This window comes from Oncorhynchus kisutch, linkage group LG12, assembly GCF_002021735.2.
Source record: "Oncorhynchus kisutch isolate 150728-3 linkage group LG12, Okis_V2, whole genome shotgun sequence".
Classification (NCBI taxonomy): domain Eukaryota; kingdom Metazoa; phylum Chordata; class Actinopteri; order Salmoniformes; family Salmonidae; genus Oncorhynchus; species Oncorhynchus kisutch.
In genome coordinates, this window is record NC_034185.2 from 21,354,706 (window position 1) to 21,376,410 (window position 21,705).

The 21,705-nt window shown below is 43.5% G+C and overlaps 1 pseudogene; it reads left to right on the forward strand.

Annotated features, from left to right (window-relative positions):
• The window catches only part of LOC109901360 (laminin subunit alpha-2-like), a 139,255-nt pseudogene that overhangs the window by 46,195 nt on the left and 71,355 nt on the right, over positions 1 to 21,705 (forward strand).

Sequence of the window (21,705 nt, forward strand, 5' to 3'; positions counted from 1 at the left end):
CATTCAAATTGCCATTGATAAAATGCAATTGTGTTCATTTGTGTTCACCGCCACCATGGGGCACTCTGTTCACAACGTTGACATCAGCAGACCACTCGCCCATACAACGCTATACATGCTGTCTGACATCTGCCCTGTACAGTTGAAACCGGAAATCATCCGTGAAGAGCACACTTCTCCAGCGTGCCATTGGCCATCGGAGGTAAGCATTTGCCCACTGAAGATGGTTACGACGCCGAACAGCCGTCAGGTCAAGACCCTTGTGAGGACAACGAGCATGCAGATGAGCTTCCCTGAGACGGTTTCTGACAGTTTGTGCAAAAATTATTTGGTTGTGCAAACTCACAGTTTCATCAGCTGTCTGGGTGGCTGGTCTCAGATGATCCTGCAGGTGAAGAAGCTGGATGTGGAGTCCTGGGCTGGCGTGGATACATGTGGTCTGCAGTTGGACATTAATTCTCGTAAATTCTCGAAAACGATGTTGGAGCTGGCTTATGGTAGAGAAATGATCATTAAATTATCTGGCAACAGGTCTGGTGGACAATCCTGTTCCAGCAAGCCAACTGCTTGAGACATCTGTGGCATTGTTTTTTGCAAATGTATTAACATTACATAATTATTTACAAGTATTCAGACCCTTTTCTATGAGATTTGAAATTGAGCTCTACAACTTGGTAAATTCAGTTGAATGTACATGATTTGGAAAGGCACACACCTGTCTATATAAGGTCCAACTATTGACAGTGCATGTCAGAGCAGAAACCAAGCCATGAGGTCGAAGGAATTGTCCGTAGAGCTCCGATACAGGATTGTGTCGGGGCACAGATCTGAGGAAGGGTACCAAAAAATGTCTGCAGCATTGAAGGTCCTCAAGAAGACAGTGGCCTTCATAATTCTTAAATGGAAGAAGTTTGGAACCAGCAAGACTCTTCCTAGAGCTGGCCGCCTGGCCAAACTGAGCAGTCGGGGGAGAAGGTCACTCTGACAGAGCTCTAGAGTTCCTCTGTGGAGATGGGAGAACCTTCCAGAAGGACAACCTTCTCTGCAGCACTCCACCAATCAGGCCTTTATGGTAGAGTGGCCAGATGGAAGCCACTCCTCAGTAAAAGACTCATGACAGCCCGCTTGGAGTTTGCCAAAAGGCATCTAAAGGACACTCAGACAATGAGAAACAAGCTTCTTTGGCCTTAATGCCAAGTGAAATGTCTTGAAGAAACCTGGCACCATCCCTACAGTGAAGCATGGTGGTGGCAGCATCATGCTGTGGGGATGTTTTTCAGTGGCAGGGCCTGGGAGACTGGTCAGGATCGAGCAAAAGATAAACAGAGCAAAGTACAGAGAGATCCTTGATGAAAACCTGCTCCAGAGCACTCAGGACCTCAGACTTGGGCGAAGTTTCACCTTCCAAAAAGACAACAAGCCTAAGCACACAGCCAAGACAACACAGGAGTGGCTTCGGGACATGTCTCTGAATGTCCTTGAATGGCCCAGCAGGAGCCTGGACTTGAACCTGATCTAACGTATCTGAAGAGACCTGAAAATAGCTGTGTAGCAATGCTCCAATCCAACCTGACAGAGCTTGAGAAGATGTTTAGAGAAGAATTGGAGAAAGTCCCCAAATTCTGGTTTCAAATCTAATCCAATTGTATTTGTCACATGTGCCAAATACAACAGGTGTAGACCTTACAAGTGAAATGCTTACTTACAAGCCCTTAACCAACAATGCAGTTTAAAAAAAAATACCCCCCCCCCCCAAAAAAAAAAGTGAGAGATAAGAATAACAAATCATTAAAGAGCAGCAGTAAATAACAATAATGGGGCTATATAGGGGCTACTTGTACAGACTCAATGTGTCAATGTGCGGGGGCACCGGTGTCAAGGTAATTGATTTAAATATGTACATGCATGTAGGGTTATTAAAGTGGCTATGCATAGATACTAACAGAGAGTAGTAGCAGCAGGGGGGGGTGCAAATAGTCTGGGGAGTCATTTGATTAGCTGTTCAGTAGTCTTATGGCTTGGGGGTAGAAGCTGTTTAGAAGCCTCTTGGACCTAGACTTGATGCTCCAGTACCACTGCCGTGCAGTAGCAGAGAGAAGTCTATGACTATGGTGGCTGGAGTCTTTGACAATTTTCAGGGCCTTCCTCTGACACCGCCTGGTATAGAGCTCCTGGATGGCAGGAAGCTTGGCCCCAGTGATGTACTGAGCTGTGCGCACTACCCTCTGCGGATGTGTTGTTACCTACCCTTACCATCTGGGGGGCGGCCAGTCAGGAAGTCTAGGATCAAGTTGCAGAGGGAGGTGTTAAGGTGTTAAGTCCCAGGGTCCTTAGCTTAGTGATGCGCTTTGAGGGCACTATGGTGTTGAACGCTGAGCTGTAGTCAATGAATAGCATTCTCACATAGGTGTTCCTTTTGTGCAGGTGGGAAAGGGCAGTGTGGAGTGCAATAGAGATTGCATCATCTGTGGATCTGTTGGTGCGTGGGGGAAATTGCAGTGGGTCTAGGGTTTCTGGGATAATAGTGTTGATGTGAGCCATGACCAGCCTTTCAAAGCATTTCATGGCTACAGATGTGAGTGCTATGGGTCGGTAGTCATTTAGGCAGGTTACCTTAGTGTTCTAGGGCACATGGACTATGGTGGTCTGCTTGAAACACGTTGGTATTACAGACTCAGACAGGGAGAGGTTGAAACCAAGCCATGAGCAATGTGTGCCAAGCTTGTAGCGTCATACCCAAGAAGACTCAAGACTGTCATCTCTGCCAAAGGTGCTTCAACAAAGTACTGAGTAAAGGGTCTGAGTACTTATGTATATGTGACATTTTTGTTCATTTATGAATTAGCAAACATTTAAAAAACTGTTTTTGTTTTGTCATTATGGGTATTGTGTATAGCTTGATGAGGGAAAAACATTTTTTAAGCCATTTTAGAATAAGGCTGTAATGTAACTAAATGTGGAAAGGTCAAGGGATCTGAATACTTTCCAAAGGCACTGTACATTAGGTTAGCTGCCAACAAGAACTCATTCATAGAGCAAGTGCTAAAATAGAGAATGTTGGTCCAAGTAATGTTCAACCTGATTGGCCCAGACTGATCATGAGACATGTCCCCCTGCAGTTCTAAAGATACTTTTATCTTTTGTTGAAGTTATGTCTGGTTTCATGAAATAAATGTTTGGCACAAAGCTATGTGTTGTGAATTGTGTTTGTGTGTGTATGTGTTCAGTGTGTGTGTACACATCTCTGTGCCTGTATGTGCTCCTAGGTATTAGACAGCATCTGTCTGTCATTAGCTGATCCTCCAAAAATGAGCTCAGCTTAGTAGTGCTGCATTGTTTTGTGTCCCATATGCAGTTGTCTTACACATTCCTGCTGGTCCCCATGGCAGAGCTCTATCCTTTTCACACAGGGTAACTTAAATGAAGAGGTTACGCAGAGAAGGCTAGGGGAGAATAGTGCGAGACAAAATGTATGTTTGGATATCTACAGAGTTGTTTACCGAAATCGATACAAAATGAGAATAAGACAAGAATGAGTTCTTCGAAGTGAGGATTCTCCATCAAATTAAGCATGGAGGATGTTTCTCAAAGTAGACTTTAATGCTTTTTACAAGCGCTCTGTTGACAAAGCTGTATCATCAAACATGACAGCAATGGATGCATGTATATTTTTTATAATATAACCGTATAACAAACACTGTTCATTAACATGAACATATAGTGGTCCCCAGAGAGCTTTGCATCTAGTCAGTTGGTCTAGCTCCATACTATACCATGCCTCTGCATTAGTTTGTGCAGCGCTCAGAAGATACACTACATGACCAAAAGTATGTGGACATCTGCTCATCGAACATCTCATTCCAAAATCATGGGCATTAATATGGAGTTGGTCCCCCAATTGTTGCTATAACAGCCTCCACTCTACTGGGAAGGCTTTCCACTAGATGTTGGAACATTGCTGCAGGGACTTGCTTCCATTCTGCCACGAGCATTAGTGAGGTCTTTGCACTGATGTTGGGAGGTTAGGCCTGGCTCACAGTTGGCATTCCAATTCATCCCAAAGGTGTTCAATGGGGTTGAGGTCAGGGTTCTGTGCAGGCAAGTCAAGTTCTTCTACACCACTCTTGACAAACCATTTCTCTATGGACTTCAGCTTGTGCACGGGGGCATGGTCATGCTGAAACAGGAAAGGGCCTTCCCAAACTGGTGCCACAAAGTTGGAATCACAGAATCGTCTAGAATGTCATTGTACGTTAAGATTTCCCTTCACTGGAACTCAGGGGTCTAGCATTGGGGCAGGTAGCATTCTCCTGGCATCCTCCAAACCTGATGGTGAAGCTTGATTCATCACCCCAGAGAATGCGTTTCCACTGCTGCAGAGTCCAATGGTGACGAGCTTTACACCACTCCAGCAGACGCTTGGCATTGCACATGGTGACCTTAGGCTTTTGTGCGGCTGCTCGGCCATGGAAACAGTTCTTGTGCTGACGTTGCTTCCAGTGGCAGTTTGGAACTCGGTAGTGAGTGTTACAGAGTATTTTTATCACTTGGCTGTCCCGTTCTGTGAGCCTACCACTTCACGGCTAAGTCTTCGTTGCTGATAGATGTTTCTAACTCATAATAACAGCACTTACAGTTGACCGGGGCAGCTCTAGCAGGGCCGAAATTTGACAAACTGACTTGTTGGTAAGGTGACATTCTATGACGGTGCCACTTTGAAAGTCACTGAGCTCTTCAGTAAGGCCATTCTCCTGCCAATGATTGTCTATGGAGATTGCATGGCTGTGTGCTCGATTTTATACACCTGTCAGCAACGGGTGTGGCTGAAATCCACTAATTTGAAGGGGTGTCCACATACACTATATATATATATATATATATATACTTATATATATATATAAGTATCTCACAACAAAGGCTTTCTGATGTCTATCCGATTGTCACAAAAAAAGGATTTGTTTCGTTTGATTAATATAGGTATGGGGGTCCCAATTGCACGCTGCTCTGACAAAAGGTCTGCTTCATTATCTGCTTCTCACTGGTGAAACGGTCAATAAAAGCGGAACCTCCCCACTGTGTTTTATTGTCGCTCACACAACTTTGCCGAAGAAGGTGTGCGAAGCAATTAAATGATTTATTTTAGCGTTGTTTAATCATTCCTGACATGGAGGAGATGACCTTGGGAGTGATGCGCAACACACACTCTTTCTCTGTCGACCGTTCTCTCTGTTGTCCGTTCCCTCTGTCGTCCGTTCTCTCTGTCATCTTGGGCTATTACGCTAGCGAGGTGTCCTTTTATTGACCCACCATCGTGGACCAGCGGTTCATCTGTCGTCGTTTTCATCTTCAGTCAGCCGAGTGCGGTGATAGGATTCATTCGCTGTCTTTTGTTTCTGTGTGATCCATGAGGAATGTGTTGTAGTTTTCTCCCTGTGCTCTGAAGGAAGGGACACACACACACACACACACATTCATGGACACACACACACAGTCACGGACACAGTCACACACACACATACAGATGATGGCATTCAAAACCCAGCCGCAGCCACACAAATGCGATGTGCCATTGGTATGTATGTTCTCTTGCCCTCTTTACAAAAGCTGGAGAACTCAGATCATGATTACATCCTTTGAGGTTATCCTGAATAATGAGTTTATCCAGAGGATCTGAAAACCAGCAAGAGAGCCTGCTCTCTAGTGCAATCAGTGATCAAATGCTCTTCTAACAACTCAATGTCAACCTTTTTCAATCCAAAATATGCTATGTTTACTGATTTGGTGGATGATTTTTGAGGAGGTTGGTCAGAGAGATCCCTCTTCAGCTTCAGTGTGTATTTGTTATACTGGTGTTCGTACATGACTGTTTGAATTATGAGTCTGAGGGAGCGATATCCAGCCACATTAGTGTCAGATGACAAACACCTAAGCTTAGTCACTGGGTTTTATTCATATATTGCAGAGAGGAGAGCACTTGTCCTATGTGATATGGGGGAGGAGCCTGGATGTATGACAGATCATTATTGATAGTTAAACACTGCTTTGCATGTAGACTCCATTTATTCAGTGCAAATCAAGTGGATGTTGCCCATAAATTGTAATTTCCCAACAGCCACTGGAATAGTAAATAAACAATCCTCCCTGATGATTCCCACCAGTGTGTTTAAAGACTTTACCCTTAAAGTTTACCTGGCAATGCTTCCATTAGCTGTACTCTATCAGCAGACTCTCTCTCTCTCTCTCTCTCTCTCTCTCTCTCTCTCTCTCTCTCTCTCTCTCTCTCTCTCTCTCACACACAGACAGATTTCTCTATTTCCTTCGAGCTCACACCTACACATAAATTACTATGCTTACACTGACAATAACTCACACACTTATTGAGTCGATGGACAATCTGGATAAAGACAAGTTTCATATTAGGAAATGTCACTCTTTATACAATTGAGCTATTCATGGTGTCTCAGAATAAAGTATTATTCATATGTGACACCCATGCTTCATTTATGGCCAATATTGACAGCCAGAGCCAAGACTTAGCATTCTGGCATGTGGATACAAAATACATGCACCAACATGGATGCTGTCTCTCAAACGGGGGGTGGAAAAAGAGAGAAAACTGACATGTATCATTTTTTTTTTTTACCTGTAACTCTGGGTCTTTTTGTATCTGTCTGTTCTTTTAAGTTTATAAAATAATTCCATACTGGTATTTTCTACAAGGGACAGTACCTATACACCCTTCTTGTGTGTGTTCAATAAAAAACACTTCAGCAACAAGACCAACATTTTCATCTCTTGCAGAGCAGCGGGATAAAAATGATTGACAGTCGATTCAGTCTGCCGGTGTACCCTTTTTTAGGAGAGCACAAAAATGATTGTGCTCTACCCTGACCACTTTGAGAATCAGGAGACAGGCTTTCCTGTCAGCATGAGGGACTTCATGATGGCTCTAACTAATGTGAGCAGCGTCCTCATCAGAGCTTCACACAGCAATGAGCGGGTCGCCATCTACAGGTAACCATACACACTGCACCCTCCTGTGTTCTGTTCCACACTGATCTGATCCTGCATGTGCTCTTTGGCACAAGAAGCCAAAATCTGCTGGGGTTTTCTGTGGTTGATGTCATCTGTATGTTAAAGAGGGCATCGTTATGAGGTCTGGCATGATATATTGGAGAGATGCTTGGCATTATTAGATGTTTGTTTTTGTGTTCTGTGGTCATGTTTTACAACAGTTGATGTAGTGTGAACTGGATTATTTTTATGTTGCCATAAACCACCACTTTTCTAATAATGCTCTTGTGCTGTTGGTGTGTCTATCCTGTCCTGACCAGACTCCATTCTGTCAGTCTGGAGGTGGCCAGTAAGTTGTCCAGAAGATGACCAATGGCGTGTAGATGTGTCACTGTGTCACGCCCTGACCGTAGAGATCTTTTAATTCTCTATGATTGGTTGGTCAGGGTGTGACTCGGGTGGGAAACTCTATGTTCTGTGTTTCTATGTTTTGGCCGGGTATGGTTCTCAATCAGGGACAGCTGTCTATCATTGTCTCTGATTGGGAATCATACTTAGGCAGCCTTTTTTCCTTTTGTATTTGTGGGTAGTTGTCTTTGTTAGTGGCATTATAGCCAAAGTAAGCTTCACGTTCGTTTTTGTTGTTTCTTGTTTTGTTCGCGACATTTATATTAAAGAAAAATGTACGCCCACCACGTTGCACCTTGGTCCGGTCATTTTCAAAAGTGGTTGAGTGAGAGTGGCTCTGCTGGTGTGTCGTTGTCACTTCCGCTAATTGTAAAGTGTGTATGGTTTGTCAGTTTGGATGTGTGTGTGCATGCTCACGCGAGTGTGTCCGTAGGTGACTTGTAAATGTGAAGAGAAGCTGGTGTACAGGTACAAATACAAAGACGTTTTTGCTATTGCAGCAATCTGTACTCTCCGTTAAAAACGGTCTTTTCTATTAAAAAAAGCGATGGGTATTGATTTCGGCATGTGGCGTTTTGTGCTGACTCAAGCAAATGTGTGTGTGCGGGGGAGGGAGAGGGGGAATGAAATAGAATGCACGGTTATCATCAAGTCTTTATAGGCGATGGAGAGGGAGGGAGCGCTAGATGTGACCTCAATGAATAACAGCGGTGGCATTCTGTGAAGTGTGCAGGGCTCCCGGCTCAGTACTAATCCTTTCTCCCTCAGCAAAACCATTAAACGCCAAGAGAACTAAGAAAAATGCTGCTTGAGGTTTCATATCCCCAAATCCAACAGCATAACCTTTCTAGAAAGGGTAAAGCGGAGGTAAATCCTCATAGTATTCGTATTGATGATTGTTTTATACTCTCTTCACCCAATGCCCAGGGGTCTAATATCTATCTATTTATACAGTATAGTATGTGTTGGTTTTTAAGTCCTTCATGCTTTTCTCTTGTGCTTTGTCTCTGTTCTTATCCTTTGAGAAAAACATCCTGGCTGTTCTATGCTCACCATTGTGCTCTTCCTGTATGTAGGCATTGCTTTAACTAAACACGTCTTCCTGTATGTAGGCATTGCTTTAACTAAACACGTCTTCCTGTATGTAGGTATTGCTTTAACTAAACACGTCTTCCTGTATGTAGGCATTGCTTTAACTAAACACGTCTTCCTGTATGTAGGCATTGCTTTAACTAAACACGTCTGCCTGTATGTAGGTATTGCTTTAACTAAACACGTCTTCCTGTATGTAGGCATTGCTTTAACTAAACACGTCTTCCTGTATGTAGGCATTGCTTTAAATAAACACGTCTTCCTGAATGTAGGTATTGCATTTACTAAACAAGTCTTCCTGTATGTAGGCATTGCTTTAACTAAACACGTCTTCCTGTATGTAGGTATTGCTTTAACTAAACAAGTCTTCTTGTATGTAGGCATTGCTTTAACTAAACACGTCTTCCTGTATGTAGGTATTGCTTTAACTAAACACGTCTTCCTGTATGTAGGCATTGCTTTAACTAAACACGTTTTCCTGTATGTAGGTATTGCTTTAACTAAACAAGTCTTCCTGTATGTAGGCATTGCTTTAACTAAACAAGTCTTCCTGTATGTAGGTATTGCTTTAACTAAACAAGTCTTCCTGTATGTAGGTATTGCTTTAACTAAACACGTCTTCCTGTATGTAGGTATTGCTTTAACTAAACACGTCTTTAGTTAATTATTGTGAGTGTTTTCACCTTCTCCATTGGCCCTTCTCTTTCTTCCTCTCTGCAGAGGTATAACAGGGTAACACTTCTTGTTAACAACAAAGTCAGTATAGAGGGAAAGTGCAGAGCGAGACGAAACACAGGGCATGTTTGTTATCGTTGTCATTCTCTGTCTTGTTGTTTTTAGCCTTATGAGCATTTTTGGAGCGATGCCTGACAGTGTGTTGTGTCTTATCTGTGTCCACGAGAGCATTGAACAACACAGTATGAACGGAGAGTTGACAAAAGGACAGAGAAAGGCATTTATTTCCAATGCTATTGTGACGCTTGTGCATGCCCCGTTCTCCTACTTGAAATTCAAACTAATGTTTTGCTTTTGGATTTGTGTGTGTACCTACTCAGATAAAAACAGTCTTCTTTTTTTTTTTACCTCAAGTTGCTTACCCCAATTAATGCTATTTATTTAAAATTCACTGAAGATGTGTTTAAATTAGTTGGGTTGAAGATCTGAATGTAGCATTTAAAATTCAAATGTAGTCTTACTATTCCTGATGCATTTCTAATCTGACAGAACGATGTTACAATTTTCTCTCCAACTGCAGAAAGCACTTAGTTCAGCAACATTGATGCATTAATTACCTCTTTGAAGGACTAATTATAAACCCTAAACAACTTATGAGGCGAGACAATTAAACTCCATTTCACTGGCAATTTTTTTTCATTTATTTATTTAGTTTTTCCCCTGTAGCTTGGAGACAGTTGATTTGTTTTTACATTGTTGGCTTTTTATTGATCTACAAATTGGTATCTTTAAACTGTCAAGATTCTGTACTCGTAATTTCATAGTCTAATAATGATATGCCTTGGTGAGTGTTTGTGTTGCAGATGTGTTCTGGGCATCGCAGGGTTAATAGCAGTGTTTTCAAAGGAGTTTGTGAACCCTGCGACTGCCATGGCCATGCCACAATGTGATGACATCACTGGACAATGCTTAGTAAGTAGGGGTCCACATGAACACTAAATCTGACCTTCTACACTGTATTTTCACATTTCAATTGGCTAGAATAATCCTCGTATAACATATATTTTTTCTGATTTTATATTGACTATCTAACACACAGGTGTTAGAACTAGGTACTAGGTACTGTCAGTCACAGGGGTTTGAGATCTCAGAACTGCATTCCACTGAGTTACTTAAACATGTTCCTTCCTCCCTCTACCAGTGGACACAACACCTGATATCACCACTTGGAAATGTATAATAATGATATTTTCTTACGTGTAATGCTCCAATTGTTGTTAATCTCACCCTTGGTAACTGTACTATTACCACTGTTAAATCCAAATAGCATTGATTTTAATGAGGATATCAGAACTCAGGATAAAACCCAGATGCAGACAGCTAGAATCACAGATATCAGATGTCACATCACAGTGTCACGTTCTGACCTTAGTTCTTTTGTTATGTCTTTGTTTTAAGTATGGTCAGGGCGTGAGTTGGGTGGGTTGTCTATGTTCTTTTTTCTATGAATTGGGATTTCTGTGTTTGGCCTGGTATGGTTCTCAATCAGAGGCAGCTGTCAATCGTTGTCCCTAATTGAGAACCATACTTGGGTAGCCTGGTTTCACTTGTGAGTTGTGGGTGCTTATTTTCCGTGTCAGTGTTTTGTTCCACACGGAACTGTTACGGTTTTGTTTTTTCACGTGGTCGTTTATTGTTTTGTTCAGTGTTCATTATTCTTATTAAAAAACTAAGATGAACACTTATCACGCTGCGTATTGGTCCGATCCTTGTTACTCCTCCTCAGAAGAGGAAGAGGAAAGCCATTACAAGATGTTTATTGACCCAAACAGGGGGCAGGCAAAACACAGGTCAAGGGCAGGCAGAGGTCTGTAAACCAGGGCAGAGTCAATATGGTAAAGAAAAGCAGGCAGGCTCGGGGTCAGGGCAGGCAGAGGTTCGTAATCGGGTCAGAGTCAGGCAGGTACAGAACGGCAGCCAGGCTCGGGGTCAGGGCAGGCAGAATGGTCAGAACCGGGGCAACTAGGAAACAGAAACTTGAGGAAGACGGGAAAACACGCTGGTAAGACCTGACAAGACAAGACGAATTGGCAACAGATAAACAGAGAACACAGGTATAAATGCACATGGGATAATGGGGAAGATGGGCGACACCTGGAGTGGGGTGGAGACAAGCACAAAGACAAGTGAAACAGATCAGGCTGTGACAGAGGATTAAGCCAACACCTGAAGAGACTTGCTGGTTGGACCCTAACCAGGATTAACTTTGCTATCGTATTGACTTTCTACCCCCTCTTTTCATCTCAGCCTGTGTTATGATCAGGGCTTTAGAGGTAGAGATAGATCTCAGCCTGTAGCCCGTGGAGTTTTTTCATGACTCTGTGTTCAGATAGACCTGAGTTGTGTAGATGGCTGTGTCCCCGGGGCCGGAGGCCAGCCTCAGCTGTCTGTCTGTCTACATCCTGACAGCTAGCTAGCGCTCTCTGACCTCTGTACACCCTCACCTCTCTCAGCTTCCCCTGGCAGACGCCCCACACTGCCTCGACGCTACTTTCAGACATCAGACTAGACCTGCTTCAGTATGAAACAGACAGTCTGCAAGAACAGTATTTTTTATATTTAAACCATTATTTAAGCAGGAAAGTCCCATTGAGACCAAAGTCTGTTTTTCACAAAAATGCACCAAATTCAAAATACATAAATGATAAGGAAGCAGTGATACAAATCACACAAATAAAGGCATGAACATGAGAAATACAACAATACAAACAATAAAAAATACATACATTCACCTGAAAAGATATACCAATACCCTAAAATACAGAAAGGCACTAGTCCAATCGTAGGATATTCAGAAATGTACCACAAGTATGCAGCGCATACAAATTAAAGGCTGTTTTACCTAAACCGGTAGGACAGAAGGAATTTCAATAGTTAGCCATTCCTGTGAATACGTAAGGTATTTGGTACTTCTGTAGGTTAGCGTTCCTGTGTCAGGTGTGGTGTCTATGATCGACTACTCCCCTGAGACCTACCGCTGTCTCCTCCAAGGCCGGTTGGTGCCTGTGAATGATGCCATAATGTTGAGTTAAACCCTGGTTGAGTGTGCCCTCCTCCTCCTAGGTAGTGTGCCCTCCTCCAGCTAGGTAGTGTGCCCTCCTCCAGCTAGATAATGTGCCCTCCTCCAGCTAGGTAGTGTGCCCTTCTCCTGCTAGGTAGTGTGCCCTTCTCCTGCTAGGTAGTGTGGCCTCCTCACAGCTAGGTAGTGTGCCCTCCTCCAGCTAGGTAGTGTGCCCTTCCTCCAGCTAGGTAGAGTGTGCCCTTCCTCCAGCTAGGTAGAGTGTGCCATTCTGACTGGCTTTTATAAAGGCTCTCAGGATTTATCCCACAAGAGATAGGCTCTACGGCTCTGTGCCAAGCAAGTCTGGGGTTTATAGGTAGAGCCAATACACAAACTCACACATTTACACACTAAAACACACACACACACTTGTACGTGCGCATGCACTAAACTTCGTGCCCATCCCTCCCCCCGTAATCAAGAAATCTTCTCTATGCTGGTGATTATGCTGAGTAGACATCTGCAATTGACTCAAGAGCGTTTAGTCTTTATTGGGGCTGACGAGGCGTGGAGCTGAAAAAAAACAGCTCTCATTTTATTAGCGGTGCATTACCGGAGTTTGGGTTAATGCCAATCTGTGGGGAAATGCATTATGTTTAATTTGGCAACATCAGACTCACAAAGTCTCGGTCAATTATTCACCGGACCATCCCTGTCAGACAGACACTATGGAGTGGAGACTGTAGATTTTCTCTGTAGATTTTACTCAAATTTTGTTAATTGTTCATCCAGGTTTACTGCATTTGCCATTCAAGTACACCTGCTACTCAAACTAATTATGACAATACACCAGATTATTATTTGGAAAAGCTAGTTTACAGTGGATTTATTTATGTATTGGTAATGTTCTAGAAATAAATGGCCAAAGTGCAGTTGAAACAATAACAACGCGGACACCCCACCACTGTTTTGGTAAAAAGCTTATGGATGGGGCTGGAGAAATGTAACCACTCTCAAATTCCTAGCCAGATCTATGGATACAAGGACTGACCATTGATGATATCACAGAGATGTATTTGTGGCTATATAGTGTTCCTTACACTTTTATGTTCTTTACAAACATTGGAGTAAAACATGTTTATATTTTGGGTTCTAATCTAAGCTCATGAGGCTTTTATAAGATATATTCTTCAAGAACCAATGGGTACATATCGTTAATTTACAAGTCAGGAAATGTATGTAGCAACTGCGGATTGGCCTTTAAAGAATGGATTCATTCATTTGCTGTATGTTAACCCTATAAACCTAAATAACCTACTGTACATTCCTAGGGCTGTACTGACCACACCACCGGATTCCACTGTGATGAATGTATCCCTGGATTCCATGGCGTAGCTAACAAGAGAACGCCGAATGACTGCCAGCCCTGCGCCTGCCCCCTCAACATCCCGTCCAACAAGTATGTCATCACTTGTCATATGGAAATAAGTTAATACGGCACTTAATCAGAACCCTTATCTAGCCACACTGACCTCTATCTATAATGCATTATCGTCTTATAATAGCTTTTATTTTCTCATCACGACACTAATCCTTAGTCACTTTAATGTTTTATTTGGGGCTGATGGTGCTGTCGACTAGCTCTGTTGTTTTTCCACAATGTTGAGGTCGCTGACTTGCGAACAGGGCCAGAGACAATCGCTTTAGTCAAGCACTGGTAACTGGCGGTAATCCCCTGGTGGTCAAAGTGGGGGCGGCACGCCCCGGTGCCAGGACTGGAGCAGCAGCTTAGTGGGACGATGGGTTTGTTGATACGAGCTTCTTTTCTTTTTCTTCTACTTCCTGTTTCTATTGCTGAAAAACATTGCCTAGCTGATAGCTGATATGTGACCGATGGCAGCCGGGGTACACGGGAGCACACTGTGACAGGTGAGTGTCCCAGGCCTCTGTACCAACAGACAAAGGGAGTTAACCCTTGTAGACACAATTAAATCCAGTTTACTTGAGCTGTCCAGGGACCTTTTGTTAACTTTGTGCTGCTGTTTGGTATTGGTAGATAACCTGCTTTTGCAATGGGTTGTAATCGTTTCTCACTTAGAAATTAAATGGGAATGTCTAAGCATCTTTATGTATGTCTGTACATAGGTTATAAAGGAAAACACTTGAGTAAATGAGGGATACAAGGTATATTTAAAGCTGGTGCATCCACACAGGTGTGGTTCCTGTGTTAATTAAGTTCCTGAGTCAATTAATCATCCCATCATGCTTCGGGTCATGTATAAAAATGCTGGGCAAGACATTATTTTGGATACCATTGCTATGCCCCCATAGGAAGAAAATGCCCCCATCCACAGGGCACGAGTGGTCACTGAATGGTTTGATGAGCATGAAAACGATGTAAACCATATGCCATGGCCGTCTTAGTCACCAGATCTGAACCCAATTGAATGCTAATGGGTGATTCTGGAACGGTGCCTGAGACCGCGTTTTCCAATACCTACAAAACACCAAATTATGGAATTTATTTCTCATAGAGGAATGGAGTTGCATCTCTCCAATAGAGTTCCAGACACTTGTAGAATCTATGCCAAGGTGCATTAAAGCTCTTCTGGCCCGTGGTGGCCCAATGTCTTATTAAGATGCTTTATGTTAGTGTTTCCTTTATTTTGGCAGTTACCTGTATGTAGGCCTATTTTATGCTCTGCTAAATCAAAATCAAATATGAAGCCATGTCAATAGGTTATAGATAGACCTAAATTAGTCTAAATCATATTTAATGTAATTATATATGGATCACTTCTAAGTTGATTATGCTCATGGCTATTGGCAGTTTTAGATTATGTATTGGTCTGTCACTGGTGGCTAGTGGATTTTATAGTTATTCATTACACATGCATGTCAATATGCCACTGTGGTCTTTTCTGGTTTGTCTGTTGATTTCAGTTGCCAAACGGTACTGTGTGGCTATAAAAGCGTAGAGGCTGCAGAGGGGTTCAGTTGATGTTTCAAAGCGCTGGGATCTTTCCCAGAGGTGTCAGTAGACAAAGGACCATCCTCTCTGGAGCAGCGGGACGATTGATCACTTTGCAGTCGATGCTCACATATCTGTTCTGAGGTCTCTTGATTTCATTTGCATCATAAATACATACATTTCTCTGCCTCTCTTTCTCTATTTTTCTCTCTCTCCCTCTCTCTATATCATGCTCTGTGGGGACAGAGGGATGGTTGGTGCAGTATTTCTAATTGCTGTGGGTGTGGGTTTGCTGCTGCAGGGCTGAGATGGTGGTGAGGCGGCACCCCTCTTTATGACCCATGCTCTCTGACAGATGGAGACAGGCTGCTGTGGGCATACTTGCCATCCCTGTGCCACGCTGCCTGGCAGATGCCCGCACTGCTCTGCTCTTGATCTATAAAGCGAGAGAGTCCAGGTGGGGCAAGGAGGGATTTGGGTTCTGTGGGTCATATGTGGGGACACAAGCCCATTTAGGCTGCTGACAGACAGGATGGGGCCTCATCTATCATGGCTGCCTAAAACAGGGGGCCTGAGGCCTGGGTCTCTGAGAGCCGGTGAAGTGAAGGACGTTACAGAGGCGTGCTATCAGAATGTCCCTCTTCACACCTGGACCTACAGTATCTCTCTCTAGTATAGTGAGAGTGAACTGAACCCTGGAAGTGGAGCACTGTCTGCCTGATAACAAGGGACGCTCTGCTGCAGGACCAAGGAGGGTTAGTTGGTAATAATAGCTATCACCTCAGCACCGTCAAACTACTGCAATCCCTGAAAACAAATTGGCAGTCGGAGCTAAAAGAGGCGTGTGAAGAGGTCTCTAACCCGCTGGGAGGCCATACTGCAGGGGCCAGGAGTACATTCAGTCAAGTGCAGAGTTGCCAGTAATAAGGTTATTGATTTTTGGGGGGAAAGTCTATCCAGAGAGCAGGGAAAGAGGGTTCACTTCAAATTTTGGGGAAGCTGATCTGAGTGGGCAGGAGAACACATGGAAGCTGTCGAAGAGAATACACGACAGTATCTTGGCAGTCGGAAAGATATATAGGCACTGCTTTCGATACATATACACAGACCTCCAAACCTGTGCCTCTTCTCTGTCTGAGTCTCTGAGCTCTCGGAGACATTAGAGTTTATGTATAGCTTGTCGGTGGGTGGGCATGGGCACCTGATGCACCAGGATCTGTCAGATAGAGCGGTGTGTGTTGCCAGGTTGGGGTGAGAATGTTTCCTTTTTTAAAGGGGGCTGCTTGGGGCCAAGAGCAAGAGCTGAGGAGGTATTTATAGATGGGGAAGACAGACACCTGGCGGGAAACATTAATGTTTAAGACGGACCCTTCTTGTTTGTTTGAGAGAGCAAGGCTGCAAGGCTGCCTGGGTGAGATAATGGGTGTCAGACTGTGCCATGTGGACCCCTCAACCTCGACCCTACACTCTGAAAAAAAGGTACTATCTAGAACCTTAAAGGGTTCTTTGGCTGTCCCCATAGGAGAATGATCCTTTTTGGTTCCAGGTAGAACCCGTTTGGGCTCAATGGAAAACCCTTTCCACAGAGGGTTCTACAAAAACCCAAAAGGGTTCTACCTGCAACCAAAAAGGGTTCCACCCTTTTGGGACCATTTTTCTAAGAGTGTACCCTCTCCCAGGAACCACAGCCCCAACTGGAATGGAGTGAGTTGGATGTGGACCATATAACCATTCTTAGTGGATATTAAGCCTACCTAGATCATGAGATAAAGTTAGATATACAGTTCTGTTTGATAGATCTTTGTCAAAATATGAATTATAGGTGCCAAACGGTACTGTGTGGCCATTCCCCTATCCAAAGTACCTATCAAGCCATGTGATGTATCGTCCCATTCATCTTGCTCCATGTTTGCCTGAAGTTACAAGCATGCAGGGAAGTAAACTCAGCAAAAAAAGAAACGTCCTCTCACTGCCAACTGCGTTTATTTTCAGCAAACTTATTAACATGTGTAAATATTTGTATGAACATAAGATTCAACAACTGAAACATAAACATAAAGTTCCACAGACATGTGACTAACAGAAATGGAATAATATGTTTTGAACAAAGGGGGAGTCAAAATCAAAAGTTATAGTCAGTAACTTCTCCTGGTTCACTAGTTAGTGAACCTCTCCTGGTTCATTAACTACTTCTCAGATCGAGTTCAGTGTGCCAAATAGGCGGGCCTGTTGTCCGGACCTCTGGCAGTCTCTATGGGAGTGCTACAGGGTTCAATTCTCGGGCCTACTCTTCTCTGTATATATCAATGATGTCGCTCTTGCTGATTCTTTGAATCACCTCTACGCAGCTGACACCATTCTGTATACCTCTGGCCCTTCTTTCGACACTGTGCTAACAAACCTCCAAACGAGCTTCAATGCCATACAACACTCCGTGGCCTCCAACTGCTCTCTAATTCTAGTAAAACTAAATGCATGCTCTTCAACCGATTGCTGCCCGCACCCGCCCACTAGCATCACTACCTTGGACGGTTCTGACTTGTGGACAGCTATAAATATCTAGGTGTCTGGTTAGACTGTAAACTCTCCTTCCAGACTCACATTAAGCATCTCCAATCCAAAGTTAAATGTAGAATCGGCTTCCTATTTCGCAAAAACAAAGCCTCCTTCTCTCATGCTGCCAAACTTACCCTCGTAAAACTGACTATCCTACCGATCCTTGACTTTGGCGATGTAATTTACAAATTAGCCTCCAACACTCTACTCAGCAAATTGGATGCAGTCTATCACAGTGCCATCTGTTTTGTCACCAAAGCCCCATATACTACCCACCACTGCGACCTGTATGTTCTCGATACCTGGTCCTCGCTACATATTCGTCGCCAAACCCACTGGCTCCATGTCATCTATACGTCTTGGCTAGGTATAGCTCCGCCTTATCTCAGCTCACTGGTCACCATAGCAACACCCACCCATAACACACACTCCAGCAGGTAAATTTCACTGGTCATCCCCAAAGCCAACACCTCCTTTGGCCGCCTTTTCTTACAGTTCTCTGCTGCCAATGACTGGGACGTATTGCAAAAAATCACTGAAGTTGGAGACTTATATCTCCACTTTAAGGGTCAACTGTCAGAGCAGCTTAACGATTGCTGCAGCTGTACAAAGCCCATCTGTAAATAATCAACTACCTACCTCATCCCCATATTTGTTTTTGTTTTTCTGCTCTTTTGCACACAAGTATTTCTACTTGCACATCCTCATCTGCACATATATCACTCCAGTGTAAATTGCTCAATTGTATTTACTTCACCACTATTGGCCTATTTATTGCCTTACCTCCTTACTTCATTTGCACACACTGTATACAGCTCTTTCTATTGTGTTATTGACTGTACTTTTGTTTATCACCAACTCTGTTGTTTTTGTTGCACTGCTTTGCTTTATCTTGGCCAGGTAGCAGTTGTAAATGAGAACTTGTTCTCAACTGGCCTACCTGGTTAAATAAATGTGAATATTTTCTTACTTAAAAAAGTAACAATCCTTCCATCAGTCAGCACTGATGGAGGGATTGTGCATTCCTGGTATAACTCGGGCAGTTGTTGTTGCCATCCTGTACCTGTCCCGCAGGTGTGATGTACAGATGTACCGATCCTGTGCAGGTGTTGTTACACGTGGTCTGCCTCTGTGAGGATGATCAGCTGTCCGTCCTGTCTCCATGTAGCACTGTCTTAGGCGTCTCACAGTACAGACATTGCAATTTATTGCCCTGGCCACATCTGCAGTCCTCATGCTTCCTTACAGCATGCCTAAGGCACGTTCACGCAGATGAGCAGGGACCCCGGGCATCCTTCTTTTGGTGTTTGTCAGAGTCAGTAGAAAGGCCTCTTTGGTGTCCTAAGTTTTCATAACTGTGACCTTAATTGCCTACTGTCTGCAAGCTGTTAGTGTCTTAACCGTTCCACAGGTGCATGTTAATTAATTGTTTATGGTTCATTGAACAAGCATGGGAAACAGTGTTTAAACCCTTTACAATGAAGATCTGTAAAGTTATTTGGATTTTTACGAATTATCTTTGAAAGACAGGGTCCTGAAAAAGGAACGTTTCTTTTTTTGCTGAGTTTATATGTGTAGTGTAAATTTTGCATGCATAGACTCTCGGGCACCCAGACTAGGAAGCATGAAATATGTTGATCAGGACTCACTCTGTATAAGGACAGGTTTCCTTTCAAGTGTGTGCTTCCCCATACAGAGAACAGAGTTATCCTAGCTTTGAACTAGGTGCCTTCATATTCAACTGGTAGTGCTTTATAGTTTACAGCAGTCCATTGCCCAGTCAGCAGGACACTTAAAGTGCCTGATATCCCATTTAGTCCGGACCCAAGTTTGGCCATGATATCTGCATTCGTGCTGTCTATTCCCCAAGACACCCGCATGATGGTTCAAATGAAATTACAGACACGTACTCACTGTTCCACGCCAATGGCTCCTTCGAACATAAGACATTCGGAAGCAATAACATATTCAATTAATAAGTCTTCCGCGACTAAAGGAATCCGCTGCGCATGATATGGAATGATTACTTTTCCCATTTGGTATCATGGAGATAGAATGGCGGTGTGGAGATAAGAGTTGTAGAAACCATTTAACAAGGAGGCAATAGATGGAATGTATATCTTTATCAGTACAGAACACGACTGACTTCTGAGGAGATATATGGCGGGAAAAGCAGGACAGTGCAGATAGGAGTTGGTAGGGGGAATATAGATATTGTCTGTGGCTTCACATGTTTGCCTTTTCAGATTGTTTCTCTGTGTTTTGACTGCCAATGAAACTGCCTACTGTTTCATTACTGAAGCCATCTAAGTGAAACACTGAACGGCAGTCATATAAAGCTGTGCATGCTTGATGTGGTTGCTAATTATCCAGTTTCACTACAGACTTGAAAAGGAGCAGAGGCATGGTGGTCATATGTTGATTTCCGTCATTATACTTTAACTCAGCTATGGGGAGAATGTGTTTCCCATAAGTAGTACCTATCAAGCCATGTGGTGTATCGTCCCAGCCATCTTGCTCCATGTTTGCCTGAAGTTACAAGCATGCAGGGAAGTAAACTCAGCAAAAAAAGAAACGCCCTCTCACTGTCAACTGCGTTTATTTTCAGCAAACTTAACATGTGTAAATATTTGTATGAACATAAGATTCAACAACTGAAACATAAACATAAAGTTCCACAGACATGTGACTAACAGAAATGGAATAATGTGTCTTTGAACAAAGGGGGAGTCAAAATCCAAAGTTACAGTCAGTAACTTCTCCTGGTTCACTAGTTAGTGAACCTCTCCTGGTTCAATAAATACTTCTCAGATCGAGTTCAGTGTGCCAAATAGGAGGGCCTGTTGTCCGGATCTGGCAGTCTCTATGGGAGTGCTACAGGGTTCAATTCTCAGGCCTACTCTTTCATCTGTATATATCAATGATGTCGCTCTTGCTGCAGGTGATTCTTTGAATCACCTCTACGCAGACGACACCATTCTGTATACCTCTGGCCCTTCTTTGGACACTGTGTTAACAAACCTCCAAACGAGCTTCAATGCCATACAACACTCCGTGGCCTCCAACTGCTCTCTAATTCTAGTAAAACTAAATGCATGCTCTTCAACCGATTGCTGCCCGCACCCGCCCACTAGCATCACTACCCTGGACGGTTCTGACTTGTGGACAGCTATAAATATCTAGGTGTCTGGTTAGACTGTAAACTCTCCTTCCAGACTCACATTAAGCATCTCCAATCCAAAGTTAAATGTAGAATCGGCTTCCTATTTCGCAAAAACAAAGCCTCCTTCTCTCATGCTGCCAAACTTACCCTCGTAAAACTGACTATCCTACCGATCCTTGACTTTGGCGATGTAATTTACAAATTAGCCTCCAACACTCTACTCAGCAAATTGGATGCAGTCTATCACAGTGCCATCCGTTTTGTCACCAAAGCCCCATATACTACCCACCACTGCGACCTGTATGTTCTCGTTACCTGGTCCTCGCTACATATTTGTCGCCAAACCCACTGGCTCCAGGTCATCTATAAGTCTTGGCTAGGTATAGCTTTGCCTTATCTCAGCTCACTGGTCACCATAGCAACACCCACCCATAACACACACTCCAGCAGGTATATTTCACGTGTCATCCCCAAAGCCAACATTATACTTTAACTCTGCTATGGGGAGAATGTGTTTCCCATAAGTAGAGTGGTGATCATTCAGTCCAATACTGTACAGTGCAGTCACTCCTTCCTGCTCAAATTAGTCATGAATGGGCTATACTATAACTACGGTCTGCGGTTATTCCTGGTCAGCAAAAAAAAAAGCCTTACCCTGTCCTTACCTAGAACTAGGGCCCAGATTTTCTCCTGGTCATCTCATAAAGTATGGTAAGGAAACACTCAGGGTCCTAGTCACCAGTCCTGGTTTCCCGCTCCCTCTCT